Source organism: Balaenoptera physalus (genome assembly GCF_965194825.1).
Source record: "Balaenoptera physalus genome assembly, chromosome: 12".
NCBI lineage: Eukaryota > Metazoa > Chordata > Mammalia > Artiodactyla > Balaenopteridae > Balaenoptera > Balaenoptera physalus.
The window spans coordinates 57,787,506-57,812,927 of NC_138897.1; the positions used below are offsets into that span (position 1 = coordinate 57,787,506).

General features: G+C 44.0%; 1 long non-coding RNA gene across 2 annotated transcripts; it reads right to left on the reverse strand.

Annotated features, from left to right (window-relative positions):
- Positions 1 to 10,486: 10,486 nt before the first annotated feature.
- LOC309639894 lies at positions 10,487 to 19,238 on the reverse strand. 2 transcript variants are annotated; one of them, XR_014251910.1, is made up of 3 exons: positions 18,878 to 19,238; positions 13,733 to 18,442; positions 10,487 to 12,126 (listed from the first exon to the last, which is right to left on the reverse strand). It is a non-coding gene; the product is annotated as an uncharacterized lncRNA (long non-coding RNA). The 2 variants fall into 2 exon arrangements; XR_014251911.1 differs by having other exon boundaries at positions 10,487 to 18,442.
- Positions 19,239 to 25,422: the final 6,184 nt, after the last annotated feature.

A 25,422-nucleotide genomic window follows, 5' to 3' on the forward strand; every position in this document is an offset into this window, starting at 1 on the left:
AATTATAACGAAGAATAGTTACATAGTAGAAACAGCCTCCATCTACTGAGTTCTTCCCAAATGCATCAGCTCATGTAATCCTCCCAAAGACCCTCTAAAGTGGTGTAAAAGACATCTTGAAACCTTTTGACGTTTGTGTTCTTGGTTGCCCAGCATCTGATCCCCCTTCTCAGGTGTGGGGAGGTTCTCCCTCTACGAGCTTTGGGTTCCCTTTCTCGCACTGCTGACCAGACCCTTTGCTGCAAAGCCCAGACCCTTGCTTTCTCCTCCCCCATTCCACCCCCCACCCCCAGCAACCAGGACATGGACATGTGACCTGGTATAACCATCAGATTTTAATCAGGAATAAGTGGCAGAAAGAAAGCAGACAGGGAGAATTTGTTCCAGCAGCAGCCCTGGTAGCAACATCTGGATTCCAGAGGCAGTAGGGCAGATGGATCGTCCCTTGTTTCCAGCATGTTTTCTGAGCCTGGTTTGATCCAGCCTTCTCAGTGATTCTTTGAGCTACTCAAATCCCATTAGAAAAGTCTTTCTGTACCTCAGTTGGTCAGAATAAATCCCTGTTATTTATAACCAAGAACCCTGGCTGATACAGTAGATTAAAATCCTTATATTGCAGGTTAGAAATTTGAGGCTCAGAGAGGTGAAGTGACTTGCCCAAGGTCACACAGCTCATTCCTGTTTGATTATAAAGCTTGTGTTCTCAGGGAGATCAGCTCGGGGCTTTGTGATCACCTAGAGGGGTGGGATAGGGAGGGTGGGAGGGAGGGAGATGCAAGAGGGAGGAGATATGGGGATATATGTATATGTATAACTGATTCACTTTGTTATAAAGCAGAAACTAACACACCATTGTAAAGCAATTATACTCCAATAAAGATGTTAAAAAAAAAAAAAGCTTGTGTTCTTAACAATACTACTCATTAAATGTTCAAAGTGAGAATTGGATTATAAAAGTCTTCTTTTGTGGATACTTCATAGATTGTATTTTTTTCTAAGGGATAATTAGGATAAAACAATTATATAGCTGGAGATAGTATGTATCAGTACATTTTATACCACAGATATACTATATGTTGTTTTTTTTAATTTATTTACTTTTGGCTGCGTTGGGTCTTCGTTGCTGTGAGGGCTTTCTCTAGTTGCAGCGCACAGGGTCTACTCTTTGTTGCGGTGTGCAGGCTTCTCATTGCGGTGACTTCTCTTGCTGTGGAGCATGGACTCTAGGCACACGGGCTTCAGTAGTTGTGGCGCTCGGGCTCAGTAGTTGTAGCACACGGGCTTAGTTGCTCCACGGCATGTGGGATCTTCCCGGACCAGGGCTCGAACCCATGTCCCCTTCATTGGCAGGCGGATTCTTAACCACTGTGCCACCAGGTAAGTCCAAGATACACTATATGTTTATGTATTGCATTTATATCTGTGCTTTATCCATTAAAGGAGTAAGATTTATTTTACCCCCAAGAATCAACTTTAGTTCCCTTAAGGGCGATTAGCACTAGAATTCATGTTCTAGGTAAAGAAATTCATGTACAAAGATGTTCAACACACATTAATTAAATAGTTAACAACTGAAGATGCACAGCAAAGTGGAATAATATATCTACCAATTTGAATATTGGCCATTTTAAATGATCTTCAATGAATAAAAACCTGCCATTTAGAAAGCTTAAAAATACTTCATAAACAACTCAAGTGAAATAGGAGATATAAATTGAGGACACAGAAAATTTAGAAAGTACTATTAGTAAATATACACTACTGCCCAAACAGACTTTTCCCAAAGGAAAAATCATTGCCTGAAACATTTACATTACTAAATTGCAAAAACATAAATAAATAAAAGCAATTTGAGTTTAATTCAAGAAGTTAAAAAAGGGCAATGATAATAAAGTCTACAAAGTTTGTGATAACTTTTAAAATGCTTATATTAACTGAAAATTCTAAAATCCAGGATAAAATTATTTTTATTACATGGTTAAAACTTGATGAAACAAACAAAAATATCATAGATTAAAATATGAACAAGATATCATATGATCATGAGAGTGGGGGCTTTGAATAGTTTGATTGTGGACAATTTTTTCTTCCTTATCCTTTGCCATATTTTCTAACTTTTTTTTCTTTATAAATTTATTTATTTATTTTTGGCTGCGTTGGGTCTTCGTTGCTGCGCGCGGGCTTTTCTCTAGTTGTGGCGAGCGGGGGCTACTCTTCGTTGCAGAGCAGGGGCTACTCTTTGTTGTGGCGTGTGGGCTTCTCATTGCAGTGGCTTCTCTTGTTGCAGAGCAGTCTCTAGGTGCACGGGTTCCAGTAGTTGTGGCTCGCAGGCTCACTAGTTGTGGCTCACGGGCTCTAGAGAGCAGACTCAGTAGTTGTGGCGCACGAGCTTAGTTGCTCTGCAGCATGTGGGACCTTCCTGGACCAGGGCTCGAACCCGTGTCCCCTGCATTGGCAGGCAGGTTCTCAACCACTGCACCACCAGGGAAGCCCTCTAACTTTTTATAAAGTGCTTGTATTCCTTTCCAATAGAAAAACAGTTTATGTTTTCGAGGTGGGCTACTTCCCCAAATGGGGTCTGGCTAGGTTACGCAGGCCTGCAGGTCCCCAGAGGGACGGGCATCTGTTCCACACTCTCTGCCACTGCCTCACTCTCTCCCTTGCTTAACACACTGTCCCCACTCCCAGATGCCAAAGGTACCACCGAACCAGTGAGTGGAGATGCGGGAGCCTTGAGAAGGGGAATTTTCTGTGGTTGAAGCAAGTCTGCTGGCAGCTCAGGAACTTCCGTCCACCCAACGTGGGGAGGCTCAGGAACCCAGGGCAAGTCTGTTGGGTCCCAAACCTCTGGATAGGTTTTTACAGGCTGACATCTGAGCCCATCCTGGAGAGAGGCATTCCGTCCACCACGCCGCTGGTGAGATAATGGGTGTGAACGCTCTCCTCTCCCTGGGGCTGAAGTGACCTCGTATAAGGACACAAGCAGCAGAACGGGCACTCTCGGCCAGCAGGCACCACCGAGGCAGGTCGATCGCCTCTAATGACGAGCATCACGCCCGCTGCAGGGCCTGGGTCCCGTCAGCTCTGAAAGGTCAGTGCTTCGAAATGTCATTTAGCATCCCTGGGGCATTAAGTCACTTCAGATCCAGGCAGATGCTCCCAGCGCCCAACTCAAAGCCCAGAAGAGCCCTGGCCCTTTGCCTGGTCATGTGGCCTGAGATCGGGGGAAGCCTGGACTATCTCTGGCCTGGGTGCACTGCCTGGCTCTAGAGGAAAACACCTGCTAGGGACTGAGTTGTGTCCCATGTAATGTGTATGGTGAAGCTTTAACCCCTGACGTGACAGTATTTGGAGATGGGGCCTTTAGGAGATAATTAAGGCTAAAGGAGGGCTTAAGAGTGGGGCCCTAACCCAATAGGATTGGTGACCTTATAATAAGAGGAATCTCCCTCTCTCTCTCTTTTCTACTGTGTGAGGACATCGCAGGAAGGCAGCTGTCTGCAAGCCAGGAAGAGAGATCTCACCAGAAACCAAACCTTGCCAGACCTTGATCTTGGACTTTCCAGCCTCCAGAACTATGAGAGAAGAAATTTCTGTTTAAGCCATGCAGTCTGTGGTAGTTTGTTACAGCAGCCTAAGCTGACTAAGACAATTTCCTTTGCAAGTGGGGACATGAGGATACTCTCCCTCCAGCTACTTAGTGGACCACAAAGAGAATGTTCCCGACTCACCCCTTCCTCCTCCCTCCTCCATTCTCAGCTGGAAGCCCCTGCGGGTTCCTCAAGGCTCCCTCCACAGGCTCATCCCACTCCAAAGCGCCCACCTCCATCTGATCACGTCCCTGCTTTCCTGAGTCCCATCATTTACAGGACAGAGACCACACTCAAACGTGACAGGGCAGCTCTTCTTGTCTGCCTTGCTGACGGTGGCTGGCCTGTGTGCACCCGGCCCTCCAGAACACTTGCAGGCCTTGTGTGCACTCATGCTCCCTCTCCCCAACCCCCTCTCTTCTCTCTTCTTCATCCTTCTCCCCTCGGTCCTCCAGGCCTGAGCCCAGGGCAGCTTCTCTGGGAAGTTCTTCCTGACAGCGCCCTGCAGTCTGTGTTCGGAGCCTGCCCTTCCCCGCTAGGAGCACTTACCTACTGACTTGGAATCGTCTACATGTCTGCTACCCTCACCCACCTGCTCTCCCTGCCTGGTGGGCTGTAAGCTCGTAAAGGTCAGAAACCTTATCCTGTCTCGTCACAGTATCCCCAACCTTACAATGCTGGGTGCTTATTAGATGGTCGGGGAGAGCTCAGGGGATATGTAAGTAACCAAGTTCTCCTTCGGGGGTGGGGGGGTCCCCACCATCCAGGTGTAAAAAAAGCAGGGGAGGCTCCTCCCCAGCCATCAGCATTCGCCCCTCTGCTGCAGGGTCTTCTGTGCTCTCTCTTTTCCCATGTTACCTCCACCCAAAGCTGGCAGTACAAACACCCTCTCATTCGGCACATTCTTTTTTTTCTTTTAACATCTTTATTGGAGTATAATTGCTTTACAATGGTGTGTTAGTTTCTGCTGTATAACAAAGTGAATCAGCTATACATATACATATATCCCCGTATCTCCTCCCTCTTGCGTCTCCCTCCCACCCTCCCTATCCCACCCCCTAGGTGGTCACAAAGCACCGAGCTGATCTCCCTGTGCTATGTGGCTGCTTCCCACTAGCTATCTATTTTACATTTGGTAGTGTGTATATGTCCATGCCACTCTTTCACTTCGTCCCAGCTTACCCTTCCCCCTCCCCGTATCCTCAAGTCCATTCTCTACCTCTCCGTCTTTATTCCTGTCCTGCCCCTAGGTTCTTCAGAACCAATTTTTTTTTTTAAGATACCATATATGTGTGTTAGCATACAGTGATTGTTTTTCTCTTTCTGACTTACTTCACTCGGTATGACAGTCTCTAGGTCCATCCACCTCACTACAAATAACTTAATTTCGTTTCCTTTTATGGTTGAGTAAAATTCCATTGTATATATGTGCCACATCTTCTTTATCCATTCATCTGCTGATGGACACTTAGGTTGCTTCCATGTCCTGGCTGTTGTAAATAGTGCTGCAATGAACATTGTGGTACATGAATTTTTGAATTATGGTTTTCTCAGGGTATATGCCCAGTAGTGGGATTGCTGGGTCATATGGTAGTTCTATTTTTAGTTTTTTAAGGAACCTCCATACTGTTCTCCATAGTGGCTGTATCAATTTACATTCCCACCAACAGTGCAAGAGGGTTCCCTTTTCTCCACACCCTCTCCAGCATTTATTGTTTGTAGATTTTTTGATGATGGCCATTCTGATTGGTGTGAAGTGATACCTCATCGTAGTTTTGGTTTGCATTTCTCTAATGATTAGTGATGTTGAGTATCCTTTCATGTGTTTGTTGGCAATATGCATATCTTCTTTGGAGAAATGTCTGTTTAGGTCTCCTGCCCATTTTTGGATTGGGCTGTTTGTTTGTTTGACATTGAACTTCATGTGCTGCTTGTAAATTTTGGAGATGAATCCTTTGTCAGTTGCTTCATTGGCAAATATTTTCTCTCATTCTGAGGGTTGTCTTTTCATCTTGTTTATAGTATCCTTTGCTGTGCAAAGCTTTTAAGTTTCATTAGGTCCCATTTGTTTATTTTTGTTTTTATTTCCATTTCTCTAGGAGGTGGGTCAAAAAGGATCTGACTGTGATTTATGTCATAAAGTGTTTGGCCTATGTTTTCCTCTAAGAGTTTTATAGTGTCTGACCCTACATTTAGGTCTCTAATCCATTTTGAGTTTATTTTTGTGTATGGTGTTAGCAAGTGTTCTAATTTCATTCTTTTACATGTAGCTGTCCAGTTTTCCCAGCACCACTTATTGAAGAGACTGTCTTTTCTCCATTGTATATTCTTCCCTCCTTTATCAAAAATAAGGTGACCATATGTGTGTGGGTTTATTTCTGGGCTTTCTATCCTGTTCCATTGATCTATATTTCTGTTTTTGTGCCAGTACCATACTATCTTGATTACTGTAGCTTTGTAGTATAGTCTGAAGTCCGGGAGCCTGATTCCTCCAGCTCTGTTTTTCTTTCTCAAGATTGCTTTGGCTATTCGGGGTCTTTTGTGTTTCCATACAAATTGTGCAATTTTTTGTTCTAGTTCTGTGCAAAATGCCCTTGGTAGTTTGACAGGGATTGCATTGAATCTGTAGATTGCTTTGGATAGTATAGTCATTTTCACAATGTTGATTCTTCCAATCCAAGAACATGGTATATCTCTCCATCTGTTGGTATCATCTTTAATTTCTTTCATCAGTGTCTTATAATTTTCTGCATACAGGTCTTTTGTCTCCTTAGGTAGGTTTATTCCTAGGTATTTTATTCTTTTTGTTGCAATGGTAACTGGGAATGTTTCCTTAATTTCTCCTTCAGATTTTTCATCATTAGTGTAGAGGAATGCAAGATATTTCTGTGCATTAATTTTGTATCCTGCTACTATACCAAATTCATTGATTAGCTCTAGTAGTTTTCTGGTAGCATCTTTAGGATTCTCTATGTATAGTATCATGTCATCTGCAAGCAGTGACAGCTTTACTTCTTCTTTTCTGATTTAGATTCTTTTTATTTCTTTTTCTCCTCTGATTACTGTAGCTAAAACTTCCAAAACTATGTTGAATAATAGTGGTGAGAGTGGACAACCTTGTCTTGTTCCTGATCTTAGAGGAAATGGTTTCAGTTTTTCACCATTGAGAATGATGTTGGCTATGGGTTTTTCATATATGGCTTTTATTATGCTGAGGTAAGTTCCCTCTATGCCTACTTTCTGGAGGGTATTTATCATAAATGGGTGTTGAATTTTTGAAAAGGTGTCAAAAGCTTTTTCTGCATCTGTTGAGATGATCATATGGCTTTTATCCTTCAGTTTGTTAATATGGTGTATCACATTGATTGATTTGCGTATATTGAAGAATCCTTGCATTCTTGGGATAAACCCCACTTGATCATGGTGTATGATCCTTTTAATGTTCTGTTGGATTCTGTTTGCTAGTATTTTGTCGAGGATTTTTGCATCTATGTTCATCAGTGATATTGGCCTGTAGTTTTCTTTTCTGTGACATCTTTGGTTTTGTTATCAGGGTGATGGTGGTCTCGTAGAATGAGTTTGGGAGTGTTCCTCCCTCTGCTATATTTTGGAAGAGTTTGAGAAGGATAGGTGTTAGCTCTTCTCTAAATGTTTGATAGAATTCGCCTGTGAAGCCATCTGGTCCTGGGCTTTTGTTTGTTGGAAGATTTTTAATCACAGTCTCAATTTCAGTGCTTGTGAATCATCTGTTTATATTTTCTGTTTCTTCCTGGTTCAGTCTTGGAAGGTTGTGCTTTTCTAAGAATGTGTCCATTTCTTCCAGGTTGTCCATTTTATTGGCATATAGTTGCTTGTAGTAATCTCTCATGATCCTTTGTATTTCTGCAGTGTCAGTTGTTACTTCTCCTTTTTCATTTCTAATTCTGTTGATTTGAGTCTTCTCCCTTTGTTTCTTGATGAGCCTGGCTAATGGTTTATCAATTTTGTTTATCTTCTCAAGGAACCAGCTTTTAGTTTTATTGATCTTTGCTACTGTTTCCTTCATTTCTTTTTCATTTATTTCTGATCTGATCTTTATGATTTCTTTCCTTCTGCTAACTTTGGGGTTCTTTTGTTCCTCTTTCTGTAATTGCTTTAGGTGTAAGATTAGGTTGTTTACTTGAGATTTTTCTTGTTTCTTGAGGTAGAAGTTTATTGCTATAAACTTCTATCTTAGAACTAATTTTGCTGCATCCCATAGGTTTTGGGCAGTACTATTTCCATTGTCATTTGTTTTGTAGGTATTTTTTGATTTCCTCTTTTATTTCTTTAGTCATCTCTTGGTTATTTAGTAGCATATTGTTTAGGCTCCATGTGATTGTATTTTTTACAGATTTTTTCCTGTAATTGATATCTAGTCTCATAGCGTTGCAGTCGGAAAAGATACTTATACGATTTCAATTTTCTTAAATTTACCAAGGCTTAATTTGTGACCCAAGATATGATCTATCCTGGAGAATGTTCCATGAGCACTTGAGAAGAAAGTGTATTCTGTTGTTTTTGATGGAATGTCCTACAAATATCAATTAAGTCCATCTCATTTAATGTCATTTAAAGCTTGTGTTTCCTTATTTATTTTCATTTTGGATGATCTGTCCGTTGGTGAAAGTGGGTTGTTAAAGTCCCCTACTATGATTGTGTTACTGTCGATTTCCCCTTTTATGGCTGTTAGCATCTGCCTTATGTATTGAGGTACTCCTATGTTGGGTGCATAAATATTTACAATTGTTATATCTTCTTCTTGGATTGATCTGTTGATCATTATGTAGTGTCCTTCTTTGTCTCTTGTAATAGTCTTTATTTAAAGTTTATTTTGTCTGATATGAGAATTGCAACTCCAGCTTTCTTTTGATTTCCATTTGCATGGAATATCTTTTTCCATCCCCACACTTTCAGTCTGTATGTGTCCCTAGGTCTGAAGTGGGTCCCTTGTAGACAGCATATGTATGGGTCTTGTTTTTGTATCCATTCAGCCAGTCTATGTCTTTTAGTTGGAGCATTTAATCCATTTACATTTAAGGTAGTCATCGATATGTATCTTCCTATTACCATTTTCATAATTGTTTTGTGTTTGTTATTGTAGGTCTTTTCCATCTCTTGTGTTTCCTGCCTAGAGGAGTTCCTGTAGCATTTGTTGTAAAGTTGGTTTGGTGGTGCTGAATTCTCTTAGCTTTTGCTTCTCTGTAAAGGTTTTAAGTTCTCTGTCGAATCTGAATGAGATCCTTGCTGGGGAGAGTAACCTTGGTTGTAGGTTTTCCCCTATCATCACTTTAAATATGTCCTGCCACTCCCTTCTGGCTTGCAGAGTTTCCACTGAAAGATCAGCTGTTAACATTATGGGGATTCCCTTGTATGTTATTTGTTTTTTTTCCCTTGCTGTTTTTAATATTTTTTCTTTGTATTTAATTTTTCATAGTTTGATGAATATGTGTCTTGGCGTGTTTCTCCTTGTATTTATCCTGTAAGGGACTCTCTGTGCTTCCTGGACTTGATTGATTATTTCCTTTCCCATATTAGAGAAGTTTTCAACTATAATCTCTTCAAATATTTTCTCAGTCCCTTTCTTTTTCTCTTCTTCTTCTGGGACCCCTATAATTCAAATGTTGGTGCATTTAATGTTGTCCCAGAGTTCTCTGAGACTGTCCTCAATTCTTTTCATTGTTTTCTCTTTATTCTGCTCTGCAGTAGTTATTTCCACTATTTTATCTTCCAGGTCACTTATCCATTCTTCTGCCTCAGTTATTCTGTTATTGATTCCTTCTAGAGAATTTTGAATATCATTTATTGTGTTGTTCATCATTGTTTGTTGCTCTTTAGTTCTTCTAGGTCCTTGTTAAACATTTCTTGTATTTTCTCCATTCTATTTCCAAGATTTTGGGTCATCTTTACTATCATTACTCTGAATTCTTTTTCAGGTAGACTGCCTAGTTCCTCTTCATTTGTTTGGTCTGGTGGGTTTTTACCTTGCTCCTTCATCTGCTGTGTGTTTCTCTGTCTTCTCATTTTGCTTAACTTACTGTGTTTGGGGTCTCCTTTTTGCAGGCTGCAGGTTCATAGTTCCCATTATTTTTGGTGTCTGCCCCCAGTGGCTAAGGTTGGTTCAGTGGGTTGTGTAGGCTTCCTGGTGGAGGGGACTGGTACCTGTGTTCTGGTGGATGAGGCTGGATCTTGTCTTTCTGGTGGGCAGGACTGCGTCCAGTGGTGTGTTTTCGGGTGTCTATGACCTTATTATGATTTTAGGCAGCCTCTCTGCTAATGGGTGGGGTTGTGTTCCTGTCTTGCTAGTTGTTTGGCATCAGGTGTCCAGCACTGTAGCTTGCTGGTCGCTGAGTGGAGCTGGGTCTTAGCGTTGATATGGAGATCTCTGGGAGAGCTTTCGCCGTTTGATAGTACGTGGAGCCGGGAGGTCTCTGGTGGACCAATGTCCTGAACTCGGCTCTCGCACTTCAGAGGCACAGGCCTGATACCTGGTCGGAGCACCCAGACCCTGTCAGCCACACGGCTCAGAAGAAAAGGGAGAAAAAAAGAAAGAGAGAAAGAAAAAATAAAATAAAATAAAAAAGTTATTAAAGTAAAAAATAAAAATAAATTATTAAAAATAAACAAATTAAAAAGTAATAATAAAAAGAAAGAAAGAAAGTAGAGAGGAACCAAACCAAAAAACAAATCCCCCAATGATAACAAGCGCTAAAAACTATACAAAAACAAAACAAAAAAACAATGGACAGACAGAGCCCTAGGACAAATGGTAAAAGCAAAGCTATACAGACAAAATCACGCAAAGAAGCATACACAACACACTCACAAAAAGAGAAAAAAGAAAAATATATATATATTGAATGTCATTCAAATGGTCCTTCTTTAGCTTGTGTTCTACGTTGGGTACAAATTTAATTATTCCTTTCTGAGAAGCTCAAGTACTGTCTTCTTCAATGAAGAATGTTGCAATAGTCTGGGTGAGGAAGTATCTTGAGCAGGAAGGTGATTCTCCCATGGCAAAGTTTAGCTTTTTCACTCTGTAGGAATAACCTCGGCCATTTTTCCAAATATGAAAACTCAACTTCATGCTCTGCAAGAAAACTGTAACTCTGGTGCTGTTTGACCACAGTGCAGTGAGCTTCTGAACTCTATTAACTCCCCAGCCTCCAGGACCCTTCAGTGGCAGCCTGTGTGGCTACATCAGTGGCACTTCATTGAAATCTTGAGACCCTAAGGATCCTGCTGCTGTCTATATTTCAAAAGGGAGCCCAAATCCAGGCCAGTGTGTTGTCAGTTGCCCAGGTTCTAAACCAGAGGCTTCAGTAGTCAAGGGATGTGCTTTTATTTCTGAATCCCTCCTGTGAGCCCCCTGAGCTCACCGCTTTCTTGCTGGTGGTGGGTGAGGCCCTCCTCATTCCTAGGTCTGAAGCTTTTGTGTCATGAGCTTTCAGACTTTCTTTGAGCAGCTCTTTTTCCTGGTTGGGTCCGGAAACCGGCTGTTCAGCACATTCTAAATGAACACCAACCACAAACCTTCCACTCCGCTAAATCCACAGCTGCAGCATTAAACAAGATGATGTGTTGTGTGCCCCGAGCAATAAGCAAGCAAACATATTATAGCATGTAAAATTTTAAAAGAATTTTTAAACCAGGGGCACAACATCAATCTCATGGCACTGAACTGCGTCCCAAGCATAAGCCTGCATTACGTAATGAGCTGGGCTTGCATCTGAGCATTAAACCTCCTTCCAGGGGCACCTGCCATATCTTCCCCTCTCTCGCTCTGTCTCTGGTCTTTCCCAAAGCCTGTGGGGCAAGGGTCACCTTCCCACCTTGTTTGCTTCCTGGCAACCCCTGCCACTCACCTCCAGCCTTGGCTGGACCCTTCCACCATCGCCTCCTAAGCCCTCGGAGTAGGGCTGGTCCTCTCTGCACCCCAGACGCTCTTGCATTGGCCCCAGCCTGCAGCTCACATCAAGCCCTCTCCAGCTCTGAGGAGGCTCCTTGAGCCACTCAACAGGGAACCCGTAAGAACCTTTCTCCTGCATCCCACACCAAAATGCCCCAAATTGAGCTGCGCATCTTTTGTCGTCATGCATTCCTTCACACACTCATTTCATCCACTGTTCATTCATCCATCCCCTAATACAGGTACCCCCTGCTTTTCGGAAGTTCGCTTTACACCACTTCACTTTTATGAAATTTCAAGGACTCTTTATTAATATCTATTGCTGCCTAACAAATTACCCGCAAACTCGGTGGCTTTAAACAACACACATTTATTATCTCACCATGTCTGTGGGGCAGCAGTCTGCGCTCAGCTTAGGGGGTTTCTCTCCTGTGACCGCCTCTCACAGGCAGCAACCCAGCTCCAAGGAAGGATCCATTTCCAAGCTCACATGGCTGTTGGCAGATTTCTGTTCTTTGGGGGTTTTTGGACTGTGAGCCTCAGTTTCTGGCTGGTTGTCGCCTTCAGTTCCTCTTCACATGGTCTTTTCCAACATGGCCAGTGACCCCACTGAAACGTACAAACCAGGAGGGCAATAGAGAGTCTGCCAGCGAGACAGAAGTGACATATCTCATCACCTTTATCATAATTAGAAGCAAGCTGCTAGGCCAGCGCATGCTCAAGGGGATGGGATTCTACCAGGTGGTGGGGATCATCGGGGCCTCTGAGAGTCTGCCTCCTACAGTCCACTTGGGGAATTGCAGGCAGTCTTGTACCGAGGGCGGTGCAGAAGCAGGACGGTGTGGGCAGGAAGGTAGAGACCCTGAGGGCTTCATAAACGGAGCCAACGAACTAGGTTACTGTCCTCTGAGAGGTGGATTCCACTTCTTTTCTTTAAATGCACCTTTTGGTTTTGTTGCGTTTCTGAAAATCACTTCAGCCTCCTTTGCTCCCTGAGACCCCTCCTTAGAGTTACACGGCCCACACCGTCAGTTCCCAATCTCCTTTCTGTGTTTCCATCCCCCAACAGGTGCCGGCTCACCTGTCATTTAGAAACACCTCAGTAAGACTGGCACAGGTGCAACTGAACTCTACTCAACACCCCTGACCGCAAACAGATGACATCCCCAAACCCATCAGCTAAGCTTCGGCAGAAGGTTGCTTTTGACTGTCAGAAAAACCAGGACAGATGAGGGGAGGAGAGGGAGGGGGTCAGGCAGGACTGTACCCACCTTGAGACCCAGCCTTTCCCACTGGTTTCTGAGTTGTTCCCTAATCGTGGTGCTGCCACCAGGCCTCAGTCATTACAAATCCATCAACAGCCCCGCTGTTCAGAGAGCAGCCCCAGAAAAGCCAAAACTTCCCAAACCACAACCAACTTTCCTTGAGGAAATGGCCTGAAGTCATGATCCCTCATTGCTAGAAATGTCACTTGACTGTGGTTGTCATCATGATGACTGTTCTTTCTTTTCATCTAGGTTGAAAACCGTCCACCATTCTAGCTGCTAGAGATTTTTACTGGCTTCCTTACCTTGATCACTTTTTCTGCACGTGTAAGAGAGTGTTCTTGCCAAAGCTCATTTCTCTGGGCTTAATAAACCATTTTATGGGCTACTTTTTTTGGCAGAAAGCCCCGTCCTCCATCCTTTGATCTTGGGACTCTGAACGTACAGAACTAGTGCTGAGTAAGCACTACCTGTGCAAGTATCAACAACCATGTCCGAGACATAACCCCAGCTTCCATTCGGAAGCCCTGGGGACTCCTCGCCTGTGATCCTTAGATCCCTTTGGCCTCCATCCTTGCCCCACCCATTACTAATCTCCTAGGAAAAGGAAGAAAGTTCCATAATTCATGGATTTTGAGGATTTCCACCCAAGTACTTCTTGCCATCACACTCACTGGTTACTGCACATCCATTTGGAGGATGGCCGCCTTTTAAAATGGATCGTGACCACTTTCCAAGTGCAACAGCTTTGATCTCTCGGCCAGAGGACATCTGCTCGCCTGTTATGACATTTTTACCTTCTAGGTTCAGGCCAGAATTGTCCCCCTATTCCCCGAGCCCGTCTCCCTGCTGGAGTATCACTCCTCCTCCTCCACCTTTGTTTCCTTGGCTTCGAGTTCTCATCCTCTCCTTCCAACACTTTCGCCTCATCCCTCCGTATCATATTTTACCTCGGACCAAGAGAAACACTGCGGCTGACAGGCCATCGTGGTGTCTTTGAAATGTGCTGGCTCTGGCTGGAGACGCAGCTCACTGGAATTACTTAGAAGTCTTCTTTCTGCTTTGTCTCCTTCTCTGTTTATTCACGGAGGAGAATGTCCATGATCATGAGGGAAATGGCCAGACAGTCAGTTCTCTCTGCGAGTCAGCAGAGAATGCATTTTCCCGCTTCCTCCCCTCCCTCAAAAAGCGACAGTGTTGACCAAAGCCCCCCCCTCGCTACCTTCATCTCCAGCCTCATCCCCTCTTCCTGCCAATCCCAGCATTTCCCCTTCCTGGGAGAGGGGTTGAGGTTGAAGTCAGGGGTCATCCACCTGCCCAGAAGAACCTGGCCAGAATCGCCCCCCTAACAATGAAACATTTCCTTTGGTTTCCCCTGATCCCCTGCTCCCTTTGCAAAATACAGAGCCAGGCACGGGCCTCAGTGTGTTGCCAGGAGATTTGTTTAACTGCTTCGAAATCATTATTTGCATGCGGGAAAGCTTGGAACAAAAAGCCCTTGTGTGTGTAAAAATGCCGCAGGATTAAGCCTTGGTTTGGGTCCCTTCTAAAAAAGAACTGCAATTGTACAAATAGCAAGGGCGCCTGAGGGCTGAATGAGCTATCAGATGACCTGATAGGCTCGAGAAGAAACCTAATCTGGAGCACAGCCTCTGTTGTCCTCGTACACTGGTCAGTTACGCCTCAAGATTGACCCTTGTTTCTCTGCAAGTCACGCCTTTGTCTCCAATCAGGGGGTCTGCAGCGAGGCCTGCTGGAGGGGCCAGCAAAGATGAGCAAGGGAATGGGACAATCCGAGGATGCAGTCAGCGGGCGCACAGTGCCTCGCGCTTACAAGGACCCAGGAAACGTTACTCAGTGAGCCATTTGGGCTACCGAGTCCACACCCACCGGTTACCAAGCCAGGATGAAGAAACTGGAGTACAGGTAGCCCCCAAGACTCTTGCAAAGCTTAATTCAAAGAGGAAGAAACTGACAAGAAACCGTGCCCGCCTTCAAATCCCCACCTCCTGAGAATGCAGCGTGGTGTCTGGAACAGCAGTGAGTCATAGAACCTTAGTGGGTGTCACCCTCCCCTGTCCTGGAAGTGGAGTCCTGGGAGGTAAGGAGAGTGCCCAAGGTCACACAGCAGTCTTTCCCAAATGGATTAAAAGTCTAAATTTCAGTCTGTGACGTTCAGTCACTCAGACACAAGCTCTAACAACAGCGTCCCTTGAAGGTTTGCTAATAAAAATGAGGTCGTAATTGTAAAGTCCTCCTTACCAAACAGCACTCACGAATACTCTGCCTGAAGAATAACAAAGCAGAGCGGCACCACCAGGGTAGCCCTGGGTTCCCCACAGAGACCCCAAACCCAGAACATGGACAACTGAACTTGGTAGCACTGCACACGCACCCCTCACACCCTCCACCTCCACCAGAGTCCACTCAGTGATCGATGGCCCCTGGTCTGCTTCCTGCTTCTTGCCTGGATTCCTGCCCACCTGTGACAGCCTTCCCAGCACTCTCCCTGCCTCATCCTCCGCTCCTTCCAATCCAATCTTCACAGGGAAGCAAACAGTGAACTGTCCAAAATGCAAACCAGATCCTGTTGTTCCTCTGTTTCAAATCCCTTGATGCTTCCCCAGGTCTAAGCAGGAGAACGTGCAGACTATATCGTGTTGCACAGCCAGCCTTGCGTGATCTGGCCTCTGCCTTCATTTCCAGCCTCATTTCTCCTGTACCTCTGCCCTGCCAAGCAGAAGTGCCTATAGGCTCTTTAGCACCTCTGTGCCTTTGCCTGTACTATTGCCTCTTCCCACAAGGCCACACCTAACTTTTATCTCCTGAACATGAAGTCTACTCATCCTTCAAGTCTCAGCTCAAATGCCATCTCCTCCAGGAAGTCCTCCAGTACCACCATAACTCTTGTAGCAATTTGTGCAAACCCTGATCATGTTGCAGAATTAATGCTCATATTTCAGTGTCTCCATTAAACGGTAAACTCCTGAAGAGCAAGGACAGAACTCTGTCCAGCTGTGTATCCTAGCACATTTCCTGGAATGTAGGGGCTGGTTTATTACCAGAAGAGATGCTGGTTTATTAGAAGAACTGAATTGATTTATTGAGCACCTACGATATGCCCAGCACTAGGGCAACAGAAATGAACAAAACAGAAAAAAACCCCCCACTGTTTTCTGAAGTTTATATTATAGTGGGATAATAACCAAATACTTAACCATATAACCAAATGCATAACTATATAATGTCAGCCAGTGACAAGTACTAAGGGGAAAAGTAAAGCAGAGTGAGGAGATGGGGGTGAAGGGTTCACTATTTTAGATGGCAGGGGTCAGAGACAGTAACTCTGAGAGGTGACATTTGGGCCTGGACGCAGGTGAATAGGGATTCCCGGCATGGGGAGAAGAATGGGGAAGGGTGAGTACCAAGACCCTGGGGTGGAAGTGTGTTCGGCATGTTTGAGGGACAGGAAGGAGGCCCCTGTGCCTGGTGTGCAGTGAAGGAGGGAGGGGAGGAAAAGTCAAGGCTGAAGAAATGGCCAGGCCACATATGCACATCTGACAGGAGGATTTATTTTAAAGAGAAATAATAAAGACACAGTTCAAGAGGGTGGTTATTTACAAGGAGGGAGGGGGGAAGACAAGGAGGAGAATATAGATTGCTGTGAATTACTGTCAATATTCTCGTCCTGGGGTTTACTGGTGGCTTCATGGGTGTTCGTTATGGAGGGAATAAGTAAGCAGCAAAGTCGTGCATGAACCGAAGATGATAAAGAGTCACGAGCCAGGAATGCTCACTAATCTGATTCTGCGCACTGGCGAGAGAAAGTAATTCCCCGGGGCTAAAACTTTATTCTGAAATAAATGTCTATATACCTCGTACTTAAGAAAACCCTCTAAGTTAATACCTGCTTCACTGAGAAGTTCTCTCCAAAGGTTTTGGTGGTTTTTCTCCCCCAAGTAATGTGGGAGTTGTGGCTGCTATTCTCAGTTCCTTCCAGCCGGTGCTCTGAGCGACCTGCGGTTCGTTGTCTGGACCACAGGATCGAGTGCAGGAGAGACCAGGCTCCACGGTGCTGGGCAGGCGCACAGGACGGTGAGCCCTAATGCTGACGCTGGCTCTCGCTGGAGGATGTCAGAGTGGTGCAGGGAGGCAGACAGACCCAAGTTCAAGTCCCAGGTCTGCTGCCACTAGTGCACTGACCTTAGGCAAATCCCGTGGCTTCCTGAGCCTCAGGTTCTCAAGTGTCAACTTGGAGTGTATGAGTCCCGCAGGGACTACTTTGCTGTAGCAAAGAACCACAAACTGGGGGCCTTAAAACCACAGAAATCTCACAGTTCTGTACCCTGGAAGGAGGCAACAGGCCATGCGCCCTCTGAAGGCTCTGGGGAAGGAGTATCCTGCCTCTTCCAGCTTCTGGTGCTGCCACATTCCTTGGTGTTCTTTGGTTTGTCACTGCCTCTGTCCCTGTCTCACCTGGCATTCTTCCCATGTGTCTCTGTGTCTTTTTATGGGCTTCTTATAAGGATACCCGTCAGTGGATTTAGGGCCCACCCTGATCCAGTGTGACCTCATCTTAATTAGTCACATCTGCAAAGACCCTTTATTCCAATATAAGATCACATTTTGAGGTTCTGGGTAGACATGAATTTCAGAGGGATATCATTCAACAAGGTATGTGGAGAAGATGATATATAACAAAAAGGGCCATAAAAAGAATTAAATTAAATAATGTATATAAGGCACCTAGCTCAATGTTAAGCATTTGTCTTCACCATCATCATCTCAGAGAAAGAATCCTATTTCTGAAAACATTCCTTCCTGTTCGCTAAGGTGACCACAAGCGAAATGGCCAGATAGGCTTAGGTTCAAATCTTGGCTGGGCAACCTCTGGCAAATTACTTAACCTTTCTGAGCTTCAGTTTCTTTATCCACACGGATGGACATATATATCCAACACTTAAATGTCATTTACTGTGCAGGAGGCACCGTTCTAAAAGATTTACGAATATTGTCTCAGTGAATCCTCAGAACAACCCTGTGAGCTAGGTATTATTATTATCTCTATTTTACAACCAAGGACATTGAATCAGAAAGTATTTTATTTATGACAGTTGTCTAAGGTCACATAGGAAGTAAGTGATGGAACCAGAGTTTAAACCCAGGCAGTCTGGCTCCAGAATTCCCCCAAGATTAAAAGAGAATAAATAAACTGATGTATTTTTGTGCCTGAATATTTGTTCTGATTTAATAAAATGCTTTCTGAAGAAAAAAAAAGAGAATAAATAATAAAATAAATAAATAAAATATGTAGCCAGCGCTCGGTCGCTACACAGCAGTCAACAAATGGTGGGACGGTAACTAGGGCTCCCTCGTCCAAACCTTTCCCCTTTGCAGACCTCAGGGATGCCTTTCCTCCTTCCTCTTTCTCAGTTCAGATGCTCTGGTTGTTGACATTAATCCATATTTAAAAGTCCAGGCTGCTCAAGTTCCATTCAGTGTCCTGTGGCATCTTGCCCTCTTTTTCATCTTGTTCTCATTCTCTCCAGTGTCCTGTGACCATGATGCCTGGGCTTGGGGGTGGGGAGTCAGAGAAGGGGAGGGAGCTGCAGCTCACTCTCTGGCAACTGGGGAACGTGGAGGGGGTGGGTGCCCCTCTCCTGGGGTGGGGACAGAGTTAAGCAACAGACTGTAAGACACATCTCAGGGACGTCCGGCCAGCGGGGCCACCCGCTAAACCCAGGAACGTGTATGCTGCCCTTGGCACAAAGATCCTTGAGAGATCCGTCATGGAACAAAACCTCCGTTAGATTTAGGAAAGCCACCACCAGAGAAGAAAGGAAAATTCTCCTGTTGAGGAAGCGGCTCCATGATGGTGGCACAGGCAGGAGGAGTGAGTGGTCCCCTGAGCGTCCATCCTGGGGCACCTCTCCTCTCACCCTGCCCCACTCTACCACGAGCAGGAGGTGCTCGCACAGCTCAGTCCAATTTTCTGGGGCTCCGTGGACCCCACCTGCTGGTGGTCGGGGTCTGCCCTCTGCCAGCTGGTGCGGTAGGAGGAGCAGGAACCCTGCCCGGCCCGGTCCTCCTCCTACCTTTTGGGCCATTGCCAGAATCCCAGCGGGAACCTGCAGCTGTCGCAGAAATTCAGTCATCAGAGAGTGTGCACATTTACCCCAGGACGGGGGAACCGGGTAGATGCAGGGATCACTTAGGCAACTCTGGGCAAATCTGTTCACCCTCCCCGACAGACCAACGTCCTGGAGACAGGCTTTCTCCAAGAGGTAAAGTAAAGGGCAGCACTTGGCAAATGGTGACGCAAGCGGTTTGCCGCTACCGCCCCACCCTTCCCCTTTCAGGGTCCCGCCCTCTTCCCTCCTGGGGACCTCGTGCCCTTGTGCCACGTGGGAGCGCCCACCCATTTAGCAGTCCTGCCTTCGCTCCTTTCTTCCTCATGAGATGTACCTTTCCTCGCCCCAGACTTTTGAGGGCTCGAGCTCATCTTGGTAACAATGGAAGTTATTAAAGGAACAAATCCCTGCTAATTTGTCAGCCAGCTCTCGGGCTGCACCTCCTGGTGGCACCACGCCTGCCTGGGTCAAATGTGTGAAAGCTGTGGCTGTACAGAGTCTTTAGGTAATTCCTAAATTCGCCTGCTCTGCTGGGGGCTGCTAAGATGTGTGCAGAGCTCACACTTGCTGGGCGGAGAGGGGCAGGCTGCGGGGGGAAGCCGAACCGGAGTAAGAAAATACCAGACAGTCACTCAAACCCACAGACACAAATGACGAGAGCTACATGACGTAAATAAGAAAGCCAATATAACAAATTGATAAATATGTACTTTCTCCTCCCAACTTCTTTAAAAGACATAAAATTATATAAAGCGATCATTACAATAATGGGAAATAAAAGAGTTTACAGTTGATGCTGTGAGGCGAGGGCAGTTGCTATGAACTGGTTACTAAGTCCCTGGAAACACACTAACAGGAAGTAAGCAAGTCTCTGCGCTGGGAGCAGGGGGTGCCGTACACGAGCCTGGGCTCCAGGCAGCCTCATGCTCCACGGACTCCTCCTCAGTCCAGCCTGGCCGCCGCCGTCATCCCTCCAGAGTCCCCAAGACCCGGCTGTCACAGGGCTCAACTCAGCCCAGACATTTTGACTGGGATTCGGACTCCTGGGGATTGAAATGAATTGTGCCCTCTGGGAGCATAAATTACAACCAACTTCTTTTTCTATCTGAACTCACTTGGCTTGCCTTTTAATTCTGTCTGTAATGCATGGAAAACCTCAACTTTTTCCTTGACTTATACCCTCCTCATGCTTATTATTATGTTATAAATGTAGCAATATATATACATATATATTATATTGTCTGTTCCAAGTACCTCATGTAAGTGGAATCATACAATATTTGTGTGTGTATAAATTCCATTTATATGATGTACCTGGAATATTCAGATTCCTAGGACAGAAGTTAGCAGGGCTTGGGAGGGAGGAAAGGGGAGTTAGTGTTTAAGGGGGGGGTCAGAGTTTTGGTCTGGGAAGATGAAAAATTTCTGGACATGGATTCTGGTGATGGCCGCACAACATTGTGAATGCACTTAATGCCACAGAACTGTGTACTTAAAAGTGGTTAACGTGGGGTGACTTTTATGTTGTGTATATTTCACCACCAATATATAAAATGTATAGTGTATGTACATATTAGCTCAACTCTTATTTAGATATACTTATGTAACTATTTTCAGACAGTTTACATTTTCCTTTTTGCTCTCTCTCCTCCATTGTATGCCTTGGTCTGAGCCTTTTATGGCCTAACTATTTTCTGGGTTTAGGTTTTACACAACCGAGAGGAGTATCCCTGGGATAAAAACCCCATGGCCCTCTCTTCCCTCTGCTTTTCCCACAGTCACCATCTTCTCAGTTGCTTTTAAGCAGAAAGCTTTACTGGTTAAAGTCCATGATTTTCAGTGGTACATTTAATAATTCATAAATCATGAGAGGTTCAAACAGGTTCAAAGTTTAAAAGTTTAAAAGTTTTGCTGAAGCTTTAAAGTTTAAACTGTCAGAAGCTTTGACAAAAAACTTTTCCTGTCTGGAATATTTAAGATTGTTGTGCCATATTAGATTCAGGACTCCGTGATATCCTCCTCTCCCAAAACGTTTCTCCTAAGGAAATCCTGGCATCGTCTGCGTGGTGGTGTTCCTCTGTGGCGTGGACGCGGCGGGTCCAGGAGACCGGCAGGTACGGGAGCAGCCTGGGGACGGGGCGGGACCTGTGACAACCCACACGCTGGGGGGAAAGGCACTTAGTTGGCCAGAATCGCCTTTGTGTGGGGATTTCTCTTTAAAAGAAGGGAAATTGTAAAATGAGATCCTGGCCAGCGTGTGTAACAAGGTCTTGGCGGTGGAAGACAGTGAGTTGTGCATATCTGCTATTTCAAAATCTGGAAGCAGAGAGGCCAAATCTTCTGCTGGCCTGCCGCTGACCTCTGATTTTTCAGGCATAATTACTGTATTTGCATGTGCAATTGAGTGTGGTGTCAGCCGCCCACGCCAAAAATGCTTTGTGGAGTTTGTGGGACAAGAGCAAACACCGTCACTTCCGTCGCAGACTGGGTGACCAAGCCCGGAACGTGTACCTTGATGCTGCATATACCATGTTGTTCTGATAACGTCACTCTATTTCTCAGAAACCTACCGTGGGTCCCAGTGGCCTTTCAGGTCAGATCCAAGGCCTTAGTCACGGGCTTTCAGAGCCATTGCGCCTCACGCCAGACACTCACCTCAGACCAGCAAACCCTCACTTCCCACCCGCCCGGCTCCCTGCAGCCTCTGACACTTTCCACTTGCTGTTCCTCGCAGCTGAGAAGATTTCCTTTCTTCTTTTCACCAAACACATCTTTGCATTTCCTCCAAATTCTCCTCTACCATTGGCTTCCACAAGCCATCAGCATCAACGCCAAGAACAATGTCAGCAGAATCGACATCTTTTCCCAGGTTCCAGGATTTGGTGACGGCAGGTTGTAAAATGCTCCCATGACGCGAATGAAGTTATACCGGACTCCCGACACGGGTAACCACCCTTGGACAATAATGACTGCACTTCCACATAAATTACCGGCTTTGATCCTAACAACCTCCCATCCACACCTTTTTCCTCCTGCGGTGACACTTCAAGGTGCTCTGCTGGCTTCTCCAAGGATTCCTGATGAGAAAACCCAACACCGATTTTCGGGTCTCTCCTCGATGGCCGCTTGGTGGCACCTGACACTCCCACCCCTGTCTTCTTTTTTTTTTTTTTTTTTTTTCATGTAATGTCTGAAACATTTATATTAACATATTTCCATACAAATAACCCAATGAAAGTTTAGTATTAGTTGTTTTGTTTGTTTTTTTATACTGCAGGTTCTTATTAGGCATCAATTTTATACATATCAGTGTATACATGTCAATCCCAATCGCCCAATTCAGCACACCACCATCCCCACCTCACCGCAGTTTTCCCCCCTTGGTGTCCATATGTCCATTCTCTTCATCTGTGTCTCAACTTCTGCCCTGCAAACCGGCTCATCTGTACCATTTTTCTAGGTTCCACATACATGCATTAATATATGATATTTGTTTTTCTCTTTCTGACTTACTTCACTCTGTATGACAGTCTCTAGATCCATCCACGTCTCAACAAATGACTCAATTTCGTTCCTTTTTATGGCTGAGTAATATTCCATTGTATATATGTACCACAACTTCTTTATCCATTCGTCTGTTGATGGGCATTTAGGTTGCTTCCATGACCTGGCTATTGTAAATAGTGCTGCAATGAACATTCGGGTGCATGTGTCTTTTTGAATTACGGTTTTCTCTGGGTATATGCCCAGTAGTGGGATTGCTGGGTCATATGGTAATTCTATTTTTAGTTTTTTAAGGAACCTCCATATTGTTCTCCAGAGTGGCTGTATCAATTTACATTCCCACCAACAGTGCAAGAGGGTTCCCTTTTCTCCACACCCTCTCCAGCATTTGTTGTTTGTAGATTTTCTGATGATCCCCATTCTAACAGGAGTGAGGTGATACCTCATTGTAGTTTTGATTTGCATTTCTCTAATAATTAGTGATGTTGAGCAGCTTTTCATGTGCTTCGTGGCCGTCTGTATGTCTTCTTTGGAGAAATGTCTATTTAGGTCTTCTGCCCATTTTTGGATTGGGGTGTTTGTTTCTTTGATATTGAGCTGAATGAGCTGTTTATATATTTTGGAGATTAATCCGTTGTCCATTGATTCATTTGGAAATATTTTCTCCCATTCTGAGGGTTGTCTTTTCGTCTTGTTTATGGTTTCCTTTGCTGTGCAAAAGCTTTGAAGTTTCATTAGGTCCCACTTGTTTATTTTTGTTTTTATTTCCATTACTCTAGGAGGTGGATCAAAAAAGATCTTGCTGTGACTTATGTCAAAGAGTGTTCTTCCTATGTTTTCCTCTAAGAGTTTTATAGTGTCCAGTCTTATATTTAGGTCTCTAATCCATTTTGAGTTTATTTTTGTGTATGGTGTTAGGGAGTATTCTAATTTCATTGTTTTACATGTAGCTGTCCAGTTTTCCCAGCACCACTTATTGAAGAGACTGTCTTTTCTCCATTGTATATCTTTGCCTCCTTTGTCATAGATTAGTTGACCATAGGTGCGTGGGTTAATCTCTGGGCTTTCTATCTTGTTCCATTGATCTATGTTTCTGTTTTTGTGCCAGTACCATATTGTCTTGATTACTGTAGCTTTGTAGTATAGTCTGAAGTCAGGGAGTCTGATTCCTCCAGCTCCATTTTTTTGCCTCAAGACTGCTTTGGCTATTCGGGGTCTTTTGTGTCTCCATACAAATTTTAAGATGATTTGTTCTAGCTCCGTAAAAAATGCCATTGGTAATTTGATAGGGATTGCATTGAATCTGTAGATTGCTTTGGGTAGTATACTCATTTTCACAATGTTGATTCTTCCAATCCAAGAACATGGTATATCTCTCCATCTGTTGGTATCATCTTTAATTTCTTTCATCAGTGTCTTATAGTTTTCTGCATACAGGTCTTTTGTCTCCCTAGGTAGGTTTATTCCTAGGTATTTTATTCTTTTTGTTGCAATGGTAAATGGGAGTGTTTCCATAATTTCTCTTTCAGATTTTTCATCATTAGTGTATAGGAATGCAAGAGATTTCTGTGCATTAATTTTGTATCCTGCAACTTTACTATATTCATTAATTAGCTCTAGCAGTTTTCTGGTGGCAGTTTTAGGATTCTCTATGTATAGTATCATGTCATCCGCAAACAGTGACAGTTTTACTTCCTCTTTTCCAATTTGTATTCCTTTTATTTCTTTTTCTTCTCTGATTGCCGTGGCTAGGACTTCCAGAACTATGTTGAATAATAGTGGTGAGAGTGGACATCCTTGTCTCGTTCCTGATCTTAGAGGAAATGCTTTCAGTTTTTCACCATTGAGAATGATGTTTGCTGTGGGTTTGTCATATATGGCCTTTATTATGTTGAGGTAGGTTCCGTCTATGCCCACTTTCTGGAGAGTTTTTATCATAAATGGGTGTTGAATTTTGTCAAAAGCTTTTTCTGCATCTATTGAGATGATCATATGGTTTTTATTCTTCAGTTTGTTAATATGGTGTATCACATTGATTGATTTGCGTATATTGAAGAATCCTTGCATCCCTGGGATAAATCCCACTTGATCGTGGTGTATGATCCTTTTAATGTGTTGTTGGATTCTGTTTGCTAGTATTTTGTTGAGGATTTTTGCATCTATATTCATCAGTGATATTGGTCTGTAATTTTCTTTTTTTGTAGTGTCTTTGTCTGGTTTTGGTATCAGGGTGATGGTGGCCTCATAGAATGAGTTTGGGAGTGTTCCTTCCTCTGCAATTTTTTGGAAGAGTTTGAGAAGGATGGGTGTTAGCTCTTCTCTAAATGTTTGATAGAATTCACCTGTGAAGCCATCTGGTCCTGGACTTTTGTTTGTTGGAAGATTTTTAATCACAGTTTCAATTTCATTACTTGTGATTGGTCTGTTCATATTTTCTGTTTCTTCCTGATTCAGTCTTGGAAGGTTATACCTTTCTAAGAATTTGTCCATTTCTTCCAGGTTGTCCATTTTATTGGCATAAAGTTGCTTATAGTAGTCTCTTAGGATGTTTTGTATTTCTGCAGTGTCTGTTGTAACTTCTCCTTTTTCATTTCTGATTTTATTGATTTGAGTCCTCTCCCTCTTTTTCTTGATGAGTCTGGCTAATGGCTTATCAATTTTGTTTATCTTCTCAAAGAACCAACTTTTAGTTTTATTGATCTTTGCTATTGTTTTCTTTGTTTCTATCTCATTTATTTCTGCTCTGATCTTTATGATTTCTTTCCTTCTGCTAACTTTGGGTTTTGTTTGTTCTTCTTTCTCTAGTTTCTTTAGGTGTAAGGTTAGATTGTTTACTTGAGATTTTTCTTGTTTCTTTAGGTAGGCTTGTATAGCTATAAACTTCCCTCTTAGAACCGCTTTTGCTGCATCCCATAGGTTTTGGGTCGTCGTGTTTTCATTGTCATTTGTCTCTAGGTATTTTTTTATTTCCTCTTTGATTTCTTCAGTGATCTTTTGGTTATTTA